This window comes from Cavia porcellus, unplaced genomic scaffold (genome assembly GCF_034190915.1).
Source record: "Cavia porcellus strain 051 isolate PalLab524CR breed Dunkin Hartley unplaced genomic scaffold, mCavPor4.1 scaffold_3, whole genome shotgun sequence".
Taxonomy (NCBI): Eukaryota; Metazoa; Chordata; class Mammalia; order Rodentia; family Caviidae; genus Cavia; species Cavia porcellus.
Window position 1 is genome coordinate 23,569,532 of NW_026947486.1, and position 21,434 is coordinate 23,590,965.

General features: G+C 34.9%; 1 protein-coding gene across 8 annotated transcripts in view; it reads left to right on the forward strand.

Annotated features, from left to right (window-relative positions):
- LOC100732618 (melanoma-associated antigen D1) overlaps nucleotides 1–21,434 on the forward strand; it is a 119,400-nt gene that overhangs the window by 63,787 nt on the left and 34,179 nt on the right. The window contains exon 1 of one of the 8 annotated variants that reach the window (XM_063245864.1): nucleotides 11,020–11,104. The exons of the other annotated variants lie outside the window; for them this stretch is intronic. The gene's annotated coding sequence lies outside the window, so the exon portion shown is untranslated. Of the gene's footprint in view, nucleotides 1–11,019; nucleotides 11,105–21,434 lie in introns of those variants that run through there. 8 annotated transcript variants of the gene reach the window in all.

The window sequence follows — 21,434 nt, forward strand, 5'->3', positions numbered from 1 at the left end:
CAAGGAAGTAGTTTCTCACCTTGAGCCTTCAGAAGAAATACACCTTGCTAACACTTTAATTTTAGACTAAGAAGACCTTCTTTCAGAATTATAATGAGTCAGTGGCATTTTAACCACTAAGTTTGTGATAATTTGCCACAGAAGCAATAACAAAGATATACAGGTTTTGATGTCTACAAGTAGGATACTGTTGTAACAAGTACTTGAGTTTTGAAGTTCTTTGTAATTGGATAATGGATTGAGAATGTTGAGAAGCATGATACAAAAGACCCAGAAAGCTCTCAACAGATTGTTAATAGCCATATATAGGTGCTGATCATGAAGACCATGAAGTGAAGAAGAAAGCGGAGAGAACTTATTTTGATAGAAATATGGATGTTAAAACTACTGTAAGAGTAGGTTTGTGGACATTGAAAACATTGCTGGTGTGAGCTTAATTGGAAATGAGGAATATATTATGAGAAAGTAAAGAAAAAAGATCTGTGTTATAGATTGGTAAAATGCTTAGTGCAGTGTGCCTTACAGTTAATTGGGAAGCAGAAATTGTAATCAATGAGCTTGGAGACTCAGCTGTTTCCAAGCAGTATTGGAGTTGTGACTGATTTCTTCTTGATGCTCATAGTGCAAGAATGAGAAAAATTCAACAATATAGGCATTTTAGGCAGAAATGAACCAGGCTTGATAGTTTAAGAAATTTTCAGCCCATCCATAATTGGAGGAATGTTTAAATAAGGAGATTCACCATCAAGAAAGTGTGCTCTGGAGAGAAAACCAAAGACTATATAGCCTTTTGCTATTGCCTTAAAAGAAGATCGAAAGTTTCAAAGCAGTCATATGGATGGCTTTGTCAAGAGATGAGTTGTGTGTCTCCTAAATCTTTGCTGTCTCAGTAGAATCCAGAAATAGAGATAAGACTGTCCAAGACAGATCTCTGGAGAAGCCCTCATCTAATGAGATAAATTCCCAGGGTATTCACAGGATAATGAGTTTCTTTTGGAAAATTGCACCAGCATAAACATTGTTGGCTTGAAGTGGAAGGAAAGAGGATGGAATGAAAGAAGGCTACTGGACTCCCAAAATTCTACAGGTGATAAAATAGGCCAATAAAAACATTCAGCTGCAAATACTTGCTAGATTTCATGAAACAGGAGGCAGAATGGGCCTTGGTCTAGAACAGTGGTGTTGAACCTGTGGCACATGTGCAGTAGCAGACATGCAGATCCCTTTCTGTAGGCATGCGAGCCAAGTTAACCCCAGCCAAGGTCTGATTAATTATCAGTATGCATACAAGATCAGAGATCACATTAATTGTGCAAAAGCACACCACATACAAAATATTTACTTTTCAATGAAAAGCCATTTGTATCATTGAAAGCTCTGTTATTGTGCTTTTCTTTTAAAACAAAAGATGTTAGTATGCGAATATTTTTCTAAATTAAAAGGTTAGTATTCAGGTTTAATTGCACTATTGGTACTTTGTCATAAGAAAGTAAACTTTGGGTTGCAGTTTGGGTACTAGGTCTCTAAAAGATTCACTGTCACTATTCTAGAAAGTGGATCCTTGAGCCACAGAGAAATATTGCCAGGCCTTTCAACCTAATGGAATTTTCCTAGTTGAATTTTTAAATTCCTTGAGACTAGTGAGATTTTTCTCATTCTTTGCCCCCCTTTTTGGAGTGAAAATGTCTGCAGTTTTTATTACCTGTCCCACCATTGTATTTTGGAAGCAGCTATTTTTTTCTTCTAGTTTTGCAAGTCCACAGATAGAGAAGCATTTTGCCTCAGGATAGGTTATATGCAGAGCCTCATCTGTACCTAATTTAGATGATTTATATGATGAGAGTTGGGACTCTTAAGTTCAGGAGACTTACATGAGATTTTTAAACTTGAATTGATGCTGTAATGGTTTGAGGTGTTTTGGATGCTGAGGTGAAATAAATATTTTTGTATGTGGAACTGATGTGTATCTCTGGAAGCCAGAGAATAGACTGCATCCCAATTGGAATAATGTTCCTGAAGATGTCCACATCCTAAACTGTTGAAACCTGTGAACATATGACCTCACAAGGTAAAAGAAGACTTTGCAGATGTGATTAAATTAATGGAAGATACTGAGGTAGGGAGATTATTCTGTATTACCCATCATAATCACAAATTAAGAATGAAGTAGGCTGCCTGGCAAGCATGAGGTTCTGAGTTCAATTCCCAGTGCCAAAAAAATGAAGTAGAAAGGTTCGAGTCAGAAAAGAAAAATAACAAGATTGAAAGTAGAGGTCAGAGAGGAGGTAAGATGCTATATTACCAACTGTGAAGACAAGGAGAATGGGGCTAGTAGCCAAGGAATATGGATGACCTTTAGAAACTGGAACCTTCCAGGAAATAGATTCTAACATAAAGTCTCCAGAAGTAATGAGCATTGCTAACACTTTAATATTAGCCCAGTGAAGTTGGTTTTGAATTTCTGACTGCTGCAATTATAAGAAAGTGAAATTTGTGTTGTTGTAAGCTACTCTGCTTGTCATAATTTATTATAGCCACAACAGAAAGTAATTAAAACTTCTTAAATATGTATGTATGTTTAAAGTTTCAGTGATCAGATATATTAAATCTATTGAAAAGGATCACAAAGTAGTATTTAGGAATCCACTTTATAGATTAAATAAAAGTTAGGATTTTTCCTATATTTTATTTAAATCTTTTATTATAAAGAAATAAAGTATTACAAATATAGCTGTCATCCTATTTTTCTTACCTCAGTCGTTTTTTAAAAATTTTCTCTGTAAAAGGAATTGTGAAATTGATGTGTCCTTTTGGGTCATGTTTTTGCACACATATCCCTACAATATGTATAGTACTGTTTTCTACAGTCTCAACATTTATCTGGACACTGTCATACTGTATTGTATTATTTTACTACTTATTTGCTCATCAGCATGTTTTCAAGATATTGATGTTGATATATAAATTGAGTTCATTAATTTTTAACTGATATATAGTGTTACATTTTCTGACTGTAAAATACTTTATCTTTCCTTTCCCGTAAGTATGTATAATTATTTTGTTTCTTTATTCTTTAATATTACACTACTGAAATGCTCATACTTGTGTATATGTGCAAGGTTTTCTCCAGGATAGATATATAAAAGAGGAATTACTGGATAATATGTTTTGTATATCTTGAGCTTCATTAGAAACTGAAAAAAAGCATGGTTTTGACAATTTAATTCCCACCAGTATAGATCAAAATTTGTCTTCCTTTAACAATGTACTTCATGTTGTTAAACTTTAAAATTTTTGTCAATCTTGTGGGTATAAAATGGTATCTAATTTAAATATCTCAAGTAAGGGAATTTAACAACTTTTTATGTATTTCATCATCCTTTTCTTCCTCTTATTATTTGCCACTTTATGTATTTTATTTATTGTCATGTTAAATCTTTTTCATGTAACCTTGTAAACTTTGTGTTTACATATTTACTAATTGTGTATACTTATGTAGTGAATTAGTCTTTCCCTATCCATGGGGCATATCATCCAAGACCACCAGTCTGATAGGTAATATCAAACACCATATACAAGCATGGCCATAACCATGCTTATAACTCACATGGATATTAAGTGATTAATGAGTGGACAGCAGAGATTTCATAAATATGCCAGACAAAGGGATGTTTCATGTTTCACCAGGGATGGAGCAGAGGCAACATGAGAATTCATCACACTACTCAGAATGTAACACAGTTTAAAACTGATGAATTATTTATTTCTGGAATTTTCCATTTAGTGTTTTCAGAATATGGTTGGTTATAGGTAACTGTAACCACCAAAATAAAAGTGAGGATAAAAGGGAACTACTATATCATCTGGTTTGTAACATGTCTTTTTGTCCTCCATGTATTGGCTTTGGGGGATTTGAATTATTTGAGAGATATTTTGCTGCCTCTTTGTCTCATATTTCTAATTTCGTTTTGTTTTGTTTTGTGCTTAGGCTGGTTGTCACTTGTAGTGGACTTTGTTGCTAGTATGATCTTTAGTTGGTCGGCTTTTTAATGAGGCACTAGGGATGGCTAGTTATAGTCCTTGGCCTCTGTCCCAATATTGGACCACTTCTGTTAATTTGGGAGAGGAAAATGCATTTTAATTTGCCCAGCACCCTGTTCTCTAGGAATCAACTGCAGTATTGTTAATATTACAATGGTAATCCAGATAATGACATACAGTGAAAACCTATTGATAGCAACAAGTATATGGCCCTGGCAATATGAAGTAAATTAGAAAAAGTAATAACATCCAAAATAAAATGGACATTGACTTATTCTAAGAACCAATATACCATCTTTATCCTTAGAAAAGAAATTATAATTAGAATATAAATGCTTAAAACAAATCAAACATTGACATACAGTAAATATCTACTAAAATGTGACAACCATATTTCTACTACCTGTAGAAAAGAATTCAACAGTAGTAACACAAAATTAATTGTCTAATGATTTTTTTTTTACTCTTTTTTTTTTTTTTTGGAACCAGGCATGGAACGTAAGACCTCATGCTTGCCAGGCAGGCGCTTATGCCGCTGAGCTAACTCCCCTGCCCTTTTGCCTAAAGATTAATAAAGCTTAATGGTTATACCATTAAAGATATAGGGGTTGGGATTTGGAGAATCCAAATAGAAAATTTTGAAAAGGTAAACAAAGAAGATGAGAAGGACGAGAGAAAAGTGAGATAAAGGATCTTATTGAGAAAGATATTTATAAAATTATATAAAGGTAAAAAATGAGAATTAGAAAGTAAAGGAAAATAGAAAAACAACATGGAGGGGGCTGAGGGTTTAGCTCAGCGGTATAAGTGCCTGCCTTGCAAGCAGGCAGTCATGAGTTCGATCCCTGGTACCAATAAAAACGAAAAAGAAAAAAAAAAAAAAGAAAAATAACATGGAGGATCAAAAACAGACGAAATTAAAAGGTAGTAATAAAGGAAAAGAAACTAAAAAGCAAAAGAGAACATCTGAGGAAAAAACAAAAAAAATGACAAGGGACAGTTCCATAAACCAGTGAAGAAGAAAGAGAAAGAAACTGAGTCTAAAGAAAAGTTTATCTATATTTTTAAATGAGTAATTATTTTCTAGGATTCATTTTGCAGTCTAGCAAGTCATATAAGTCACAGTTTTCTTTGCTTAACTTTATGGTCCCTGGGTTTGTCATATGCCCTTGGGGCATTTGTTTTTAAGTGAGGCTATGACAGTATCCAGAGCACTTAATGCTGTCACTTTACCCACGGGTTCAAGTACTTGATGCTGGCACTTTGAGACCCACCTGTTTCTGAGTACAGTTTAGGCAGGATCTGACTTGGGATGGGAGGTCTATGTCTTTCCTGGCCTGAGGTTAAACTTCTTGGGATCTTTTTTTAGAGTGCTCTCTGTCCACAGCTGTCTGTACGCTGTCTCTCATCCAGTCACTGTGGGAGGACAACAGTGGGAGCTCTGAAAGGAAGTTCTTTTTCAGTTGTTCTGAGGCCCATATTTAAGCAATCAACGAATTCCTGAAATGGCTTGGGACTAAACACTAGCAATAAAGCAGGTGCCTTTGCTAGTATCTCTCTGGTTGTTGCCTGCTCTTTGGAAGGAGTCACCTTGGAGTAATTCTAGACACTGGTCTTGTAGTTCACAATAGCCATTGGCTTCTTTTGAAGCCCCTGTTACTAGCCTAGTCTGCAGTGGCTTCTCCCTAGATCTCCAAGCTTTAGGTGATGTTATCTTGTTTCTGTGAAGCCAGTTTCTTTTTCTAATGAGCCATGAGCAACAGACAGTCCAGATTGTTTCATTGTTTTCTTTGCACTATGGACCTTCTCTTCATCTTCTAATTTTCCTATGACTCCTTTCCAGATGATCTGGTGATCTACTTTTTCTTGTTTTCTTCGAGAACTTGTTATTTTCCAGTGGCTGGAGTCCAGATCTCAGAGAGGGTGAAGATTGCATTCCAATTTGTCTTAGTTACTTTTCTTACTGCTGAGATAAAATATCTGATACCCAAAGTTGAAGGAGGAAAATTTTATTTTGACTAGCAGTTTATGGAGGTTTCAATCCACAGTCAGCTGGCTGTGAGGCAGAGTGGCATGGCAGATGGGCATCACAGAGGATAAAGAATCCATGATAAAGCAGGGCAGGCAGAAGACAGCAGACAGCAAGTGACAGCAGCAGCTTTGAAGTAGCAAAACAGCAGAAGCAACAGCCACAACCAAGCCTGCCTTTATATTTCAATCAGGCTACCTGCCCTTTGGGTGGTGCCGCCCAAACCCAGGGTAGGGCATCCCTAATCCCAACATCACATACTTAATCCCAGCATTATATATCCTAGACCTAGCAACCTCTGAAAAATTCCACCTGTGATCCAAGCCTTTGGGGGCACAACTAGATACAAACTATAGTACCAATCTTCGTTCTCTCTTCTTCTTGTTTGCATATATATATATATATATATATATATATATATATTCTATATCTTTAAAATATTTTTACGTATTTTATATTATAAAAGTAGAGTCAGGCTCCTTCTGAAGATTTTAGAGAACAAAACATTTATAAAGAAGAAAATGAAAATTATCCACAATTTCATTGCTTAGAGGAAATTAACTATTAACTAGAGTGTTTCCTCAGTACAGGGCTTCCTTGGTACTCATTGTTAATTGGTTCTGGGAGGTGTGACAAGTACCAAAAACTAATCCACTGATGACTGTCATGCCCCATGATCTAATCACCTCCCGACATAGCTGCATGTATATTTAAGTGTATAAGATAGGTAACCATATTACTGAGTGTTATTGGATCATTGAGCAGAACTGTTTGCAGTCTCACTGTTTGAATGTCCACTCTATATGCTTTAATTTTGTAACTTGAGCAACTATTTCTAAGATGACAATATGTAATCTATTAACTAGTGATTTCCTATTGATTATTTTTCTGAAATTCTGTATAACTTGTACCCTTTTTCTGTTTTTTTTTTCTTTTTTCTCCTTAAATAAAATTAAAAAAAAAAAAAGAACATGGAGCTTTGGAGGAATATCTAGATATAATAGCTAATTTCATTAATAGCTAGGGGAGTCACACTGATGGAGATCATCAGAATGGCCAATTAGTAAAGCCAAAGAAACATTTTATGTGTTGCTTTAGGTGGGTTTGTGTCTTGCAAATTATCTCAGTCCTTGTTTCCTGGCTCAGGTTGAATCTTGGTCACTAAAGAGACAATTTGATTCTTATATTGTTGGGACTTCAAGGGTAAGTCATTTTTCATGGGAGGAATCTTTATGACTTGAGGAACAGTGTCAGTCATGTGGCTCTCTATGAGAATCCAAGGTAACTATAGGTTTATGAAAAAGGTGATTTCTGGGCGCAGATGATCTCAGTGTTGAAGGGAGATGACATAGACTAGGTAAATGTAAGGGTAAACATTGTTTTGCCATCTTTTTTAGATTTGTACTGCAGAAATGACTGATATGCCTTGATGGAGAGCTTATTAAGGATTTGACACAGAGTTTTACAAAATAAAGGTCAAACTTTGTTCTGCTTTTATTTACTTGTTTGGCAGTTGTAGGTCCAATTGAAGAGTCACAATTTTTAGTAGAAACCACTTTTAAGTCCCTGACGTCCTCAAAGGAAAACATAATTGCGTTTTGACTTTGTCAAATTGACTTTGTCCCTGTAGTGATCTCTGTGTCATGATGATTTTAGACTGGATAGTTTAAACAAAAGAAATTTGTTTTCTTATATTTCTGGAAACTAGAAGTTGAGACCAGGGTGTTATTAGGTTGGTTTCTACTTGGCAAGCAGATGATTGTCTTCCATGTGTTTTCATATGGTCTTCCTACTGTTTGTGTGCCTTAATCTCCTTTTGTTACAAAAACATTAAGGGTATTGGATTACAGTTGATGCTAATGATATCATTTCAATTGAATTACCTCTTTAAAGGTCCTGTCTCCAAATATAGTCATTTTCTGAGATAGTGGGGCTAAGGTGATAAAATTCAGTCTATAACATTACATTATTCTCTCAAGATTTTCTTATGATAATTTTTACTTGTTAATTACAATTCTTTGACAATTTTAATATAGCCATTAAATATGCACATTATATAATTGAGCATATTATATTATTTGCCCAAAGAATTTCATGCTTTTTGATATTTGACATATTCTCTTTTTTAAGTAATATAAATGCTTCAATGAGTAGTTTTATATGTGAATCTTTATTTGCTTATCTGATCATTTTCTTGGATAGATTATTTGAAAAAGAAATTACTCAAGTGGTATGACTGTGTTCTCAATTTTAGTTGTGTTTAGTCAAAAAGTATTTTAGTTATGTGTTTAGTCAAAAAGTATTTTCCAGAAAGTTTGTATTATATTCATATCAGAAAGGAAAAAAATCCAGAAAACCATTCATAAACTGCTGACGAGAATGAAGAAGGAAAATAAAACTTTTATTTCCATTTCCATTGGTTGATGACTGATAAGCTAGGATATTTCATATACAGTACAGTCATTTGCCATATAGTGATGTTTGGTCAGTAATAGACCATATATGCAATGGCACTGCCATAAGATTGTATTGCCTAGAGACATCACAGGCATCTCAGTTTGCATAAGTGCGCTCTGTAAAGTGATGAAATCAGCTGCTTTTTTAGAATGATTTTCTGTCATTAGGTGAAGAATAACTATATTATCTGTTTGTATTTTCTTTTTTGTGAACTGTTTACTATTGTTCTTTGCCCATTTATGTGTGTGAATCTGTCAATTTTGATGATTAGATTATAATTGAGAGTGGGAAAGAAGGAAGAGAGAAATTTTCCCGAAGAGGGAAATTTGAGAAAAAATTGAGAAAAAGTCCATTTTGAAAGATTGCTATGGATCCAGAATCCAGAATCTGAAGCCAGTTGGTCAGAGTCTCTGTTAGGGAGAAGACTTAGCAAGTAGGTAAAGAAATGCTGCAAGAGGGCCTGGCAAGAAAGAGTCTAACACATTTCTTTTCTAGGAAAACCTATCATAGCCACAATACTACCACTTAGAAGAACAATCTTATAAGGAGAACAGTTACCAATTTATTAACTGAGAAAAAGCTAACCTAGGTGTCTGTTCACTATGGAAATGCAGTAAGAGAGCATTGAGAAATGAGTCACATGACGATGACTCTGTAACAGATTTTAGAATTTGTGATACACTGGAGAATTTCTGGTGGGGAGAACCCTATATGTCTGATCATTGTCTGAAAGAGTTTTATTAGTATTTAAGGCTGATGCCTCTTTGTAACCAAGAGAAACCTCACGAATGTAGTGAACATAAAGGTGTTGTAGTCAGGTTAGTCTTGCTTGACATCTGAGGATTCACACCCGAGAATTCATTGATTGATTATGTCTCTAAGAATGTGTATAAACCATTAGGCAGAACTGAATACTCTTTCAACAGCCAGAAATTTCATACAGTAGAAGGACTTTCCCAATATGGTGGAATTTGCAGTGGTGATCAAGCTTTTTCAATTATAGGAAAATTCATACTGGACAGAAACACTATAAATGTAATAACTATGGGAAAGGCTTTCACATCAGACTCTGACTTTTCAAACATCAGAGTCTGGAGTGGAGAACAACTTTATCCTTGTAATGCATGTAGAAAAGGTTTCACACCCAACTCAGAACTCACAGAGCATGAGAGAATTCATAGTGGTAATAAACTTTGTGCCATAATGAATGTGGGAAAGAGTTTCTGGAGATATCAGTTCTTACAGAACATCAGAAAATTGATAGTGGATAGAGACACTTTGAATAAAATGAATACAATAATCATTCATGTAGAGCTCAAATTTTATTTATTAAAGAGTCTTTTGCAATAAGTATATGTAATCCTTCAAACAAATACTTGTTCATCTTCTACAAATTCATAATGAAGAGAATTCTATATGTTTAGTAAATAAGCTTTCAATTAGAGATTGAATGTTATCCATCATCAGAGGACTCACAATGGCAAATCCTTTATATATATAAAAATATGGAAATTCTTTCAGCAGTATTTCAATCTTATTTGATATTGATGAATCTGTCATCAGTGGGTAAGAATCTTTTAGATGCATTAGATTTGGAAAGAACTTTAAACTGAAGTTTAATCTTATGCAGCATATAGCAGTACACAGTGACAGAATTTTACTAATGTGAGAGTGATAAAGGTTTGTAAGAGAAATCAATCATAAAAATGTAAAAAAAGTTCTTTATAAAAGTTGATTAAGATAGTTTTAATTCATCATATGTAATTTATTCCCACCAATATGCCAAGCACTATAAGAACCATACATAGCTTATAAGATTGTTTAATTCTTTGCTGATTTAGTATCATCTTACTCTGAAGTCTTACTATGCTTTTGTTTTTCTGTTTCTTTTGGTTCTATCATGTTATATTTTCCTGCATATTATTATGTGTGATAGTATAAACAAATTTTCTATGGAAAATGAGATAATATAGATAATATTGTTTGTTCTCCGCTATTTGGTTCTGAAAACCCTGTAATGCTTTCATTCTCTTGAATGGTTTTATACTATTTTGTTATGTTTGATACTATTGTATATGAAGCTATGCTCAACTATTTCAAAGAAAGAGACATTACGGTAGTTAATGTTAATTATGGGTTGTCTTGTAAAATCCTGTGATACTTGCATTGTTCTGATCTGATCTGTTTTGTTATGTCCTCTTTTGTCTTAATCTCTTTAAAAAAGAAAAAAAATATTTAATTCTTAACAATAGTAATATAGAAACATTCATCATTGTTCCAAGTATGTATGAAGAAACCAAAAAAAAAAAAAAAAAAAAAAAGAGAAGACTTTTCCCAAGGTTACATACTAACTATGATTTGAGTTCTAGGTAGTTTAATTGTTCTGGACTTATAGTGGCAATATGAAATCTTTAGGGTTTTTTTTTTTTTTTTTGAACCAGGTATCAAACTCAGGACCTCATACTTTCCAGGCAGGTGCCATGCTGCTGAGCTGTACCCTTGGCCTCTTCAGGGGTTCATTAACCATTGTTCATCATCATTAAGGAATTCCCTTCAGAAATCAGAATTCACTCTTCAGTGAGTACTGGGCAACTTCAGTCAATTTTAGAATCTGATAGGCACCCCATATTGGACTCCATTAAGTGAAATAAGAGTTATAGAAATTTATAGTACCTTTTATCCCTTAAGTTGGGATTACTTGGAATCTTGAAAAAGTTCACTAACAAAATTTTATTCTCCAATGTTTGCTTTAACCACTTCTCATGGTAGAAGCAGTGTGGTATATATAGTACAGAGTACACTGGGATTAGCAAGGAAAGAGAGTTTTATCATCTGGAACTGAGGAAAAGTTGTATAAAAACTGATTAGGAATAGGTGAAAGATAAATGTATGATGAGAGCGTCAGGAACAGAACTAGATCATTCTAGGAATTAAAACTCAACAGGCCAAAATAAATAGGAACCAGCCCATAGGAAGTAGGAAAGTTATGGTATGATTTTTCTCCTTTTATAGGTATGGGCATAGATCTGTTGTCTATATACTCAGTATTCAGAGGAAATACCAGTTGAAATTGCCTCAGGAACATTTGATGCTCTAGCACCTCATCAAAAATAAATGTGGACAAAAAAATAATACAGCTTCTAGAAAGTCGAGATATAAGAAATACTATCATGGTTTTCTACCTCTACCCCCTTACTTCAAACAGGTAACATGGTATACCAGAAATGACCCAGGATCTACTGCAGATAGATACATCTGAGTTTATTTGCCAGTTTAACTACCTTCTAGCTATGTGACCATGTTTATATGAATAAACACTTCTGGGTCAGGATATTAATGCTACATTAAGGGGTAGGGATTTTAGGTAAGGGATATAAAGCGTCCTGGCTAGTAATTGGCACATGGTCCACATTTAATGATTATTATCTAAAGTTGTTAATTCTTCCAGGACCCCAACCCTCTGTCCTAGAGCTTCTTCATCACAGCATGCTATGAATGTGTTACATCTGTGTTGCTGTTTTACTTTAGACCAAAGGGCTTCTGCTAGCTCCAGCATATGATAGCTTTGTGTGAGTTGTAAAATGGCACCTACTTCTCGGAACACTATATATTTGCCTGCCAGAAAATTGTCATAACAAATAGAAATACCTTTGCTGGCCATAATACAAATGGAGGTCTGAAGAATCATGTGATTGTAGGAGTAAGTTCAAGGCCAGCCTAAACTACAGAACGAGATCTTGCCTTAAAAAACAAAAATAACATAAATTACCGTGAACTTGGTAGCTTAAAGTAACACAAGTCATAATCTGCATTTGGTAGGCTTATTGACTCCATGTGGTAACCTACATTGCAGGATGGGAAATAAACTTTATATCATGTACCAATTCCAATTAATTGAAATAGCTTTTCATAGTATGTTATCTTGAGAATGATCTAGAGGTTCAGGGGTTGAAGACTGAAATCTCCCATACATAGGGATTGGTATCTGGCCAGCCTCATCCTCATGATGACTCATGTATTCATTCAGAAATGTTTGTCAAGTATCTTATCTATATCAGGTGTTCTGATAGATATTTTGGCTAAAGATATGAATAAGACATGCTCCTGATTCCAGAGGTATTAATAGTAGAGACACATAAATAAGCACAGCAAAATGTTACAGATGCTTGATAAATGTCTATATAGAGAATATTAGAAACACAAACGAGGAAATAGTTCATTCTATTGGATGGGAAAAGTTTCCAGAAATAAGTAACTGTTTGCATTATCTTGGCAGGTATGTAGATGTTAATGTAAAGTGTTATGGATCAGAAATGGAAGAATGTGATCTCAAACAGTCACAATATAAGCAAAAGCACATGTATGAAATGATTTGTTATTTACAGTATGTTTACTATATGTTCAAGTGTAGTATAGTTAGGAGAAAGAGAAAAGAACACAGGAGAATATAATGAGAAAGAGGATGATGAGGGAAGGGCCTAATCATGGAGCGCCCTGCACATTAAGCATAATGAGACACTTGGGGATTTTAGTTAGGGAATTAGCCAGAGTGAGATTTCAAAAATTCCTGGGAGTGGAATGGTTTTGTTTAGACTAGAGAATACAGAACTGGCTGCAGAAAAACCATTTAGGAGGATGTTACAAAAGGATGTTGAAATCTGGGTTTAGGCAATAGGAATGAAATGAGAATACATGTATACAGCAAATTAAGTGTTATTCTGCTATTACTGGGATATGGGGAGTTGATGAGGAAGAAGGAATCTGGGATGATTTCTAGTTGCTTTTCTGTTGGGGACAGTTGAGAACATATAAAAGCCATTTCATAAGCTGAAGAATGCACAATAAGGAGCAAAATTGGGGGAAAAGAATAATTAATTCAATTTTGAGTACACAAAGTCTGAGGCACCTTTAGAATGTTTGGGTGGATTTAGATAGTCGCCAGTAGGCAATCAGGAATTAATGGTGCTGCCCTGAAGCAAGTAGCATAGCAAATAGAGATTTGAGAGTCATTGAGTATAGTGGTAGTTTCAGTTAAGGTATGAGTAACATTGCCTGACAAGAGTTTGTAAAGTGAAATTTTTTAAGGGTACCCAGACAGGAGAATATTGAAAACCTAGGCATTTTAAGAGGTGGCAAAGAAAACTAAGAACAAGCAGAAGAAAGCAGAACCAATACTGCATTCTAGTTGTGCCCTCTTGTGGCAATCCAAGCATTTCTCAAAATAAATTTCCCCTTTCCTGTCTTCAGTCTTTCTGGTTCCTGCTCCTTAATTTCAGTCTTACTCTACCTATGAGACCTGAGCTACAAGGTCTTCTGGTGATCACTTCTCAATGCAAATCTTCCCTTTGATTTAAGAACAATTTAAGAGCAATATTTAACTCCCCAAAACTTGCAAAAGAATAAAAAGGAAGTATGACACAAGCACCCTTGGAGGGAGGCAATTTGTTTTTTCCTATTTTATATTCTCCATAGTATCTTCTGTTCTATTCTAATTGACCTCATTCATTTCAGCAAGTTCCAGTTTTCATCATACCCCTTCCTTTCCTTTAGAGTGTAGAACATGTATCTTACAGTAGCTTCCCCTTTTTCCCACCACCGGCCTTGAATGAATATTTGAAATAACTAGCTCTGAAATACTTAGCCATTTCTTTTAATTTTTATCTAGGTTCCAAATAATATGGTTCCAAAATCACTTCTTGAATTGCTTATTTCAAGTATTAGCTGTTGATTTCTGTTATGGGTGAAGATTTAACTCTCAGTTTTTCTTCCCCACTTGCCTTCTGCGTCCTTTTAATAGTGTTGTAGCATACTTTTTGGTTAGCAGTAATGTTTATACTTTTATGATTGTGCAAACATTGTTGACTAAAGAGACAGTGAATTGTGGTCTTCCTTTCTTATACACATATGAATGATTTCTATATTTCCATAATTAATTTTCTATCACATCTAACGTGTTATTTTCTTAGTTTTACAATATGCTCAAATAAGTCAAATGATAGAAATATTCTCTTTACAGCCTTACTTCTAGTCTTACCTGAACTCTTTTTATCTACCAAACCTAGGAGCTTTTAGAATTTGTACTTTATCTCTGATATTCTGAAATTTCACAGTGATGTGTAGATTTTTGTTTATCTTTTGTCTTTGTCACTTTGTAGATTCTTCAAGTTTATATATTTTTGTTTGTTAGTTTATTATTTACTTCCAAACTCCTTGAAGAACTTTTTATCTATTTCTATGCTGTCACTGACAAAATGCATATATATATATATATATATGTATGCATGCATCATAAGCACTTGCTAAATGAAGTATTTATATTTAAAATCATAAAAATAATGTCAGCAAAATCATGAGCCAGGACAAGAAATGGAAGATTATGCGTACCTTAGGGCCACTCTATAAACTCTTTCCAATCCCTCCATTGTATCTGCATTCACCTGGATGTAAAAATACCCTGATTTTTGTATTAATAATATCCTTGGTTGTCTTATATTTTATCACCTATATGTATGTCTCTAAACAATATAGTTTTAGTTTTTAAAAATGAATTCAGAAGAAAACACAAGCTTTATTTTATGAAAGAAAGATACTATTGTTCCTGTTAGATAAATCTCCCAAAAAAATAGAGTTTCTGAATCAAAACTCAAGTCAGTTTGTCTGAGAATTATAAAATGCTTTCTGGAATTATTAATGAATATGATCATGAAATTTGGTGTTACACTGATGAAAAGCCTATACCTAATTTAATTTTTACTGTAGGTAATTTTGCTCTTTTTCCACTTCATTGAAGTATGAGTGGCAAGTAAAATTGTTTATATTCAAGACGTATAACATGATATTTTCTTATCTGTACATTGTGAATGGATTTCTACAACAAAATATATTAATATACTGCTCACATAGTGTTGTACTCAGGGATTGTAAGGAGAACAATTAGAATCTGGACACAGAATTTATAATATTTTATGATGGTCACCCAGTTAATTAAAAGGAAATGCAGGAAATCTTTTATTAAGCTTATAGTTACATTTTAGATATACATAATGATCATAGTCACCATAGGAATTTCTATTCATACATAACGTATTTTGATTGCATTTTCCTTTAATACCTTTTCCGCCTTTCAACCCTTCTTCCCCTCCCTATTTACAAAGCTTTATTTCCATTTTATTCTTTTTATTAATCACTTTTCCTTTTCCCTTCCTTCCTTTCCTCCTCCTCCCACACTAGTTCTTCTTTCCTCTTCATAGTCACCACAGAGATTCTCACTGTGTTGTCCAGGCTAGTCTCAAACTCCCAGGCTTAAGTGATCTCCTTCAACAATTTCTTCCCATTTCACAAAATCTATTGTTCATTTGGTCCTTATTTACTCTTTCAGTTTCTCACACCAGGGAGGCAATACAGTGTTTGCATATGTGAGTCCAATTTATTTCACTGAAGAATATGGTGTTAAGTTGCATCCATTTACCTAGAATTATCTGAAGTTTATTCTTCTTTATGGCAGAGTAGTACTCTAATATATATGTTCATTTCTTGGTTGAGGGACATTTGGGTTGTTTCCAAGATTTAGCTATTACAAACTGTACTGCTATAAACAAGGTTGCACATATATTACTGTGGTGTGATGTTTTCAATTCTTCTAGGAAAACACCCAGAAGGGAATGGCTGGATCAAGTGGAGTTTCTAATTCTAGTTTTCTGAAGAATATCCCTACTGATTTCCACAGTAGTTGAACAAGAGTAAATTTTTTTAAAGCATAGGTTGCCCATAAGAAGAAATGACATGGCTGGGAGTCAGGTATAAGATGGAGAATTTTTATTGTATTTTATTTTCTCTCACTTTTTGGTAATTGTTTTTAAATTATTCTTTATTTTCCATTATGATATGTGATACATGCAAAATAATAGAAGTAAATTTTTAAAATAATAACCAACAGTATAATGAATACTCTTGAATCATCTCTCAACTTAAGAATATCATTACTAACAAAGCTATTTAAGCTATGAGATTATCCCCACCTCGCCTCACCTATACCAGAGAGAAACAGTATCTCACAATGCATGTCTTTCTGTTTACCTACATATATAGTTTTTTTTTAAACAGATAATAAGAGGGTTTTTTTGTCCTATTCTATTTTCTTTTTCTACTGGTGTGAATTTGTGCATTTTTCCTTATCCTATTTTCTGACACTCTGCTTCTGCCATTTCAATGGTTATTCTTGAAATTTTATTTTTGTTGTTTAACTTAGCAGTGTCTAAGCTTCAAAAGCATATTAATACCACTCTCAAGAAATTTAATTCTGATTTACAACCCTTCCTGAGTTTTGTGATAGTTTTCTTCATAGTCACCTTTTTCTTTTGCTCCACAACTCAGTTCTCACTATTATGATTATTTTTTGAGCCAGTGTCTTGTTTATCCTCCCACCCTTCTTCCTTTCTTAGATAGAGTCTGTCACTCTCTACATTGTTCAGTCAGGGCTGGAATTAGGTGAATTCTCTAGTGTCAGCCTCCTGAGTGCTGAGATCACAGGTGTGCACCAGCATGTATGGCAATTATTATGATTTTATAATACTATATTTGTTTTTTAGACTGATACATGTACTCATCATTTTACTTGTTTTCCATAACTTTTTCAGACTCTACTTGTAGAATCGTTTCTCTGACTCTACTTGTGGAATCGTTTCAGCCTGTAGGATAGTAGTTCTCTACCTCTTCTGTGCAATAGACACTTTAATGAGCTCTACAGATATTACATATATTGCATATGATATGCCTTGCCTTACCCCTAAAGTTTAGATTCATTTTTGCATTATTATTGAATAAAAGAAAGACAAAAATCTCTCCTAGTGAATCTGAAGGGCACCTGGCATTGAAAATTGTTTATAAAAATAAAAGTTGTTTCATTATATCGATTTTTAAAAGTTTGTGCCAGGGATTTAGCCCAGCAGCATAAGCACCTGCCTGGCAAGCGCAAGGTCCCTGTTACAGAACAAGGAAGTTTATTATGTTATTTGACTTATTGCTTGTCTTGTTTTCTAACACATAAGATTTTTTTCAGTGCCCCAAATAATGATAGCCACATAGTACCTGACCAAAAACAATGTTGAATGAATGATACAAAGTTGATAAGAATAAGATAGAATGCTAGTATCAGAGGAGTTGTCTGGTTTGGGTTAGGGCAGGAAAGGTAGGAAGCTTTTATGAAAGAGATGAGATGTCAGCTGACTTTTAAAAGGTATGTAAGTGTGAAAGTGCAGTAATTTGAGACTTTGTTGAACTTTGCAAATAAGGTTATGGGGCTTAGGAGAGAAGAATCTGAGGGAAGAAGATTCTGAGAAGAGCGAGAAAGAGGGAAATAGGGAAGAAAGGAGGCAGGGAGGGAGGAGAGAGAGAGAATGAGTAAGAGAGAGATTAACATCATCAAAGCTTTTGTAGTAATGCTAGGGAGTTTGAGATTGAGCAGAAATATGGAATAAGGCCTGAAATGAGATAACAATATGGTGACTGAGAGAAATGCTTTAAGTCTATAAATGCTGCTCATGCATCATTTTTTCCTAGAGTTGTCTTGGAATGGTAGCCCCATCCCACTTCCTCAGCTCACATTACTGCTATCCTACTTCGCTGTTTTGTTTCTAAGATTTTACTTCTTTTTTTTTTTTTTAATTTTTGAGAGAGATTCTCACTGTGTTGTCCAGGCTAGTCTGAAATTCCCAGGCTTAAGTGATTCTACAGCCTCAGGATCCCTAGTGCTGGAATTTCAGATGTATGCTGCCCCACCTAGCTTGTCTGCATTTTTTTGGTAGCCATTGTTACCATTTAGCGTGTATTGTTCTTAAATATACTATTATTCTGTGGAAGGCAACCATTACACACAAGGCCTGTCCCTTTTTGATCTCTTATATATCTAGCCTCATCTATTATCACTTCTCTTTTCACTCTGTAGTTCAACTCTGCTGTTGCTTTTCACTTTTATACATCTGCTCAATCATTCATTCAACATGAAATAAATCTTTATGGGGCACTCTTCAGGACTCCAAGATTTTTAGGTCTGTAGGATTTATTGTCCGTGAGATGGTTATAGTTCTTTGCTGTCTGTACTTTACTAATTATTCTTAGCACCTTAGAATGCTGTTAATTGTGTATGTTCCCGGGAAAAGCATCTTAAAATGTAGAATTGTATATTATTCTTTGTATGGGCAGTATCAGAAACAGAAACCTTGAATTGAATGTGTATTCAAAACATGGTAGTTGAATGAAAAAAAATTTTTTGGTAGCACTGGAGATTGAACCCAGGGGATTGTGCAAGTTTTCCATCACTGAACTACACTCCCAGCAATTTTTACTTTTTTTTAAATTTTGAGACAGTGTCTCACTAACTTTTCCAGGCTGTTTTTGAACTTTCTGCATGTTGAACTCAGGGTTTGGGAGGAGAACAATTAAAATCAGGACACGGAATTTACAATATTATTTTATGATGATGACCCAGAGTTTAACACAAGAAAGTGCAGGAAATCTGTCTACAACACTAAAGATTCAGAATATTCAGCCAAGGGCCTAGTTCTCACAGCAGTGTCCTGCATGAGTCAAGATGAAAACCTAGAGCCTATGACTGCCTCCTACAAGTACAACTGGAGGTCTAGAGCCTACGAAAAGGACTCATGCCAGTCTGTTTTACAGATCTGCACTGGGAAGGCCCAAAGTTCAGTGGTGGAAGCTAGAAAGTCTATGCCAGAGGGGTGAAATCTTTGTGCTTGTAGATTGAGGATTTTACACTGGAGCTGAGAAGTCACGCTCAAAATAATAACCAGGCCTTCCCTAAAAAGTACTATAGCCATCCTCAGTGACATGGTGATTGGGAGCTCCTCTGATGATAAGAATTGTCGAGTACATGCCAGAAAGCCACCATGAGGCGTTTCTCCAGGATATTAAACACCACATGTCTTCCCCTCTGGAGCCAGAAAGTGATGCTGAATGTGAGTACCAGAGCTCCATCAAAGTGAACCCCAGCCGCTCTCACCAAGAAGTTCCTGAGCTCCTCTGATGACAGTGGTCGAACTCGCACTAGGGAAGTAAGTCATGATGAGCTCCTCCAGGAGAACCAATACCTCATAACAGGAACACTTAAAAAAACCCACTGCACATCACTCGTCTTCTCCATGTCTCTATTTATGCTTGCAACTTTCCTCAGATGGAACATCTATGCTCAGCACCATGCTGATTTATTTCAGCTAGTGTTAAGTAGACCAACAAGTTTTAATCCATAACACAGTTAGTTTTGTGTGTGTGTGTGCGCATGCTGAGAATACTTAAGATCCGTGGTCTTAGAGAATTTCAAGTGTACAATACATTACTACAAACTAATTCTCCAGGCATAATTCATTTTCTTTTTAAATAGAATGTTTTATTTTTAAATAATGTTTTATATCTGGTAGCACATGTTTGCCATATGTAATGATTATATTCATTGTGGGGTATGGATACATGTACATGACACATCTTGATTCTTTCACTTGCATAAGAGAAACCTTTTGATATTTAAACTTGTGTGTCTGATTTATTTCACATAACCTGGTCTTGCAGTGCATCCATTTTCCTACAAATGACTCAGATTTCCCATTCTTTATGGCAATGTAGTACTCTATTATATATAAAAACTACATTTAAAAGTCTATTTTTTGATGGATATGTAGCCCACTTTCAAGATTTAGCTATTGTGAGTTATGCTGCTATGAGTGTGGGTATGCACGTACCACTATAATGTGGTGTATTTAACACTTTTGGTCATGTATTTAGAAGAGAAATAGCTGGTTTGGAGATGTGTTTAATAGAGGAATTGCTGTCGTGTAATGGTTTTAATTTTTCTGGGAAGATACCCAGAAGGGGAATAGCTGGGTAAAATGTAAAATCCTAATTTTTTTAGGAATCGCCACACTGATTTCCACAGTAGTTGCACCAGTCTACATTCCCACCATCAGTGCAGAAGGGTTCCTTTTTTCCTACATCCCCTCTAGCATTTGTTGTTGTTTGATTTTTTTGTTAATAACCATTCATATTATCTTCCATTATTCACACTGATCACATTGCTCCCATTATCACCTTGCCCATACTACCTCACTGTCATGCAATATTCGCTCATCTCTCCATCAAACATGTGACCTAGGTTCACCCGGAACTTTATACCTCTGATGCCCATGCCATGCAACCTTATTTTCTCTCTTATCTTTTCTCTTCTCTCTCTCCCTTTCTCTTCTTTCCTCTCCCTTTGTCTGTCTGTCTGCTATGTAGTTCAGGCTGGCCTTGGAGGATGTTTTTATGGTGTGATATGGGCTGTGGATATAGTAGTGAATCCCTAAGACAGGGATTAAAGAAACATGAGTGTGACTGTGTATAATGGGTATCATGTGTGTGCTAATGGAGACTAATTAAAACTAATTGTATTTGACTGTGTGTATGATAGTACAGAATGGGCCACTATGTGTAACTTTAGAAATAACAGTTAAAGAGGCAGTTATGTGTGTTACTGGGACTCAGGTAAAGTCTGAGCGTAAAAATTGGAGACTTTTTATGTTGATTGTAATTCATAAATTTTCACAATATGTTGGAATAGAGTAAAATAAGTTTGTTACAGACTTGAATATATGCATGTACATGTGTGTGAAAGATTGAAAGATTGATGAAAACTTTGTGTTGGGTACTTGGAATTGTATTTGGCTATCAGTAACAAAGATCTGAAAATGAGACACATAGAATGATCAGGTGATAATTTTTCTCTTTAAAAACAAGTCTAGTGGTAGGAAGTCCAAGACTTTGAGCATTTTGTCAATGTATCTAAGGCCCTTCAAATTTTCTCTTTTTTGTTTTTTGTTGTACTTGTCATCCTTGGCATGTGGCTGCTGTCTTCCAAATG